Consider the following 4337-nt stretch of genomic DNA (forward strand, 5'->3'; position numbering starts at 1 on the left):
GGAATAACTAACCAAATAATTGATAAGTTGTTCTTGTTTGACGTCAAATGGAGAGAAAAAAAAATGTATTACTATGATAGGACATAGTCAAAAGATTATGACATATAGATATATTAATGTTGCATTTGCTAATGTCAACTTTGTTAAAATATATTTTCACTATGTTAAGAATGATCTATTACTAAGGAAATGCATCACATTTTCAATTATTCATGATGGGGAGATGGAAATACATTTGAAGACAAGCCCTCATGTATGCTTGCTCAACAAAATTATCTTATTTCAACAGACTAAAAACAATAATTTGTGACAATAAATGACATATACATGTACATGTACAACTTAGGAATGTATAACTTGAAAATACTATCTCTATACTTTTGTAATTTGGTTTGTAAAAATAAATATACCTGTAGACTATAGAGAATCACTGGGGTAAAGCTGATGACCGTAACTGCATTCACGGTCATCCCAAGATGTCGATTGAAATATTAGGTCAGTTTCTGTATTGTCTGTTAAAGTGTTTCTATGTCATTTTCTTTACAAATCATACATTGAAACGACGTCAATTTATAAAAGAATCACTCGGAAATCACTAATTACTTCTGAGAAATGTGCATGAAACGGGAAATTTGATTTGAAAAAATCGCCAAGATGACCGTAAATCACAATCGAGATGACCGTAACAGAATCAGCGATTCATAACAAGGGTGACCGTAACTGCTATTAAGATGACCGTAATTTGTAAATGATGACCGTAACTTTTAAAGGATGACCCTCAATTCTAAAAAATATCCATATTTATATAACTATCTTTTTGTATCAAATGATTAATCGTGTTGGTATACACATATTAATATGAGAATTTTATCCTATAGGTAGAAGAAAATAAGACGTGCTTCAAATGCAAAGATTACCATACGTATCTTTTTTACAGTAGAGGGTTCAATTTTTAGAATTAATTTGCCAAAAGACATGCAAATGAACAGGAAGGGAAAACATGCTACAAAAGCGCGATAAAATGACACCTTACAAGCATACTGAAAAAAAAATGCGGTGCACAGCCTTCAACTGCTCGACAAAAGTTTTTTTGTTTGTTTCTGGGATTCCCTTTAATGACATATAGTAAATACACATTTTTAAAAATTCCAAAAAATTGCATGTACACCCTTTGATATTATATCGTCTTTCATTTTGTCGTGCAAATAAAATAACAGAAATATTTTGAAAATATCATTCGAATAAATTAGTGAAGGTGAGCTCCAGCAAAGTAGATCCTTAAAATAGTATTGTACGAAAAGCGTATCACAAGGCGGAACGTTGTCAATTTGTATATATATAGAAATGTTATTCATACAGTCAGGATTCTACTTCTTCAAAATTATCTCCCCATTACGCCAGTTCATGCTCACAATTTTAGAAATGGAAGCCATTGTAGGGATGACGCTCTGCCAATTTTGCTCTTGAAAACTGATAAATTTATCCACATAGCACCATTACGATCGATCGTTATATGTCAGTTATATTTTAAAAGACAAATGTTTCTACTAGCTAATGAGCATTAGTTAATGATCTTGTCTGCATTGATTCAACTTTAAAATATTGTCTGTTCGGATGTCAGATGGAATTTTTGAAAATTCTTAAGCATTTAAAAAAATTCTAATTAAATATTTTGTGGAAGGGCAGACTAAACATTTTCAGTGGTTGAAGATTATAAACCCTAGTTATCACACACAAGAAAATCATATTTTTTCGAAGATATCCATTTTCATCATCCAAATTAAAAGACTGTCGTCAAGTACTTTTAGAAAAAATAGCTATTCGAACACACACACTCTGTTTTTGTGATTCATTAGATAGGTATCTCACTTGACCCATATATTTCATCTTTTCGTACTGTCATTTTTTACGTTATAAAGTCAACCTGTAGCTTTGATATATAATAATGATAGAATCTGAAGCGAGATGCTATATAAAATACTCTTGCTTTGTACGTTTTAAAGACAAAATATACACCAAAACATGCCCTAACATAAAAAGGTGCACTCTATTTTTCTCTTTTCGATACAATCGTTACCTGTTTTGTGGAATTTTTTCTTGATTCACATAATGGAAGGGCAAACACGAAAATTTTGAACTAAAAGATTGATATGTTCTCCGTCCGTGATAGAAAAAAAATCGGAGGTTATGCATTTTCTACATCCAACTTATATATACTGTATATAAAAAAGAAGATGTGGTATTATTGCGACAATGAGACAACTATCCAGAAAAGACCAAAATGACACAAACATTAACAACTATAGGTAACCGTAAGGCCTTCAACAATGAGCAAAGCCCATACCACATAGTCAGCTATAAAAGGCCCCGATAAGAACCATGTCGTCGACTTGATATCTTATTGTTTGCATTACTATGTAATAGATACATTGAAAACTTATGCAAATGGTGTTTTTAAAATAAGAAAATTGTCCTTTTATCTGTTTCTATTAACTTTTAAAAATTTTGTTACTATATCAAACATTACAGTTAACAATTTATCGCTTTCTCGATAAACACAGAGCTTCGATTCTTTTGTTCTATTTCAAAAGTGTTTCCGCCTACATATATCGAGACAAATTAAGATTTTAATCTGCTTCCTCTGGAACCATACACATGGGCTCGATTTATACCAAATATTCGTATGTATTATTAATGTTTTTAATGCTCCATTTATTGGCATTATGTTTTTCTGGTCTGTGCGTACGTTCGTCCGTTCGTCTGTTTGTTTGTCCGTTTGCCCAGCTTCAAGTTAAATAAAATTGAAACTTAGTACACATTTTCCCTATGGTATGATCAATTTAATTCTAATGCCAAATTACAGTTTTATCCCATTTTCATAATCCACTAAACATAGAAAATGATAGTGTAGATGAGGCATCCGTGTACTAGGGACACATTCATGTTTCTTCAAATTTTCGTCGTATCGCTGTCAATTTGTGTTAAAGTTTTAACGTCGATATCAATAAATATTTCATTGTTTACGAGAAATATGCAATTTACTATCATTGTTATAAATCATAAACAGGCCAATTATATTACAGTTTAAAAATAGAAATTTATGAAACATATTTTTATCCGCTAACCCTATTGAGATCGACAAACTCAACAAAAAAGCTTTGAATACAATACGGATATTTCTTGGAATTGATGGTCGTCCTATAAAAGTTACGGTCGTCCTATATAAATTATAGTCAGTCTTTACAAATTACGGTCATCCTTTACAAGTTATGGTCATCTTTTTACCAATCACGGTCATCCTTGTTTTATGTTACGGTCATCTTGAAAATATTTTGATTATGATTTACGGTCATCTTAACGATTTTTTCAAATCAAATTTCCCGTTTCATGCACATTTCTCGGAAGTAATTAGTGATTTTCGAGTGATTCTTTTATAAATTTACATCGTTTCAAGGTATGATTTGTAAAGAAAATGATATAGAAACACTTTAACAGACAATACAGAAACTGACCTAATTTTTCATCCGACATCTTGGGATGACCGTAAATGCAGTTACGGTCATCAGCTTTACCCCAGTGGAGAATGAAAGTTAAGCAAATGTTTGCCTAAGATTCATTGTATAATTCTATACGGGAACCAATAAAGTTTATTTGCTTTTTGTGGAGTAAAAAGACGTATCATACACTTTATATAAAAAAGAAGATGTGGTATTATTGCGACAATGAGACAACTATCCAGAAAAGACCAAAATGACACAAACATTAACAACTATAGGTAACCGTAAGGCCTTCAACAATGAGCAAAGCCCATACCACATAGTCAGCTATAAAAGGCCCCGATAAGAACCATGTCGTCGACTTGATATCTTATTGTTTGCATTACTATGTAATAGATACATTGAAAACTTATGCAAATGGTGTTTTTAAAATAAGAAAATTGTCCTTTTATCTGTTTCTATTAACTTTTAAAAATTTTGTTACTATATCAAACATTACAGTTAACAATTTATCGCTTTCTCGATAAACACAGAGCTTCGATTCTTTTGTTCTATTTCAAAAGTGTTTCCGCCTACATATATCGAGACAAATTAAGATTTTAATCTGCTTCCTCTGGAACCATACACATGGGCTCGATTTATACCAAATATTCGTATGTATTATTAATGTTTTTAATGCTCCATTTATTGGCATTATGTTTTTCTGGTCTGTGCGTACGTTCGTCCGTTCGTCTGTTTGTTTGTCCGTTTGCCCAGCTTCAAGTTAAATAAAATTTACATCGTTTCAAGGTATGATTTGTAAAGAAAATGATATACGTATCATACACTTTTTAATCACAA

The sequence above is a fragment of the Mytilus edulis genome, chromosome 9 (assembly GCF_963676685.1).
Source record: "Mytilus edulis chromosome 9, xbMytEdul2.2, whole genome shotgun sequence".
NCBI classification, from domain to species: Eukaryota; Metazoa; Mollusca; class Bivalvia; order Mytilida; family Mytilidae; genus Mytilus; species Mytilus edulis.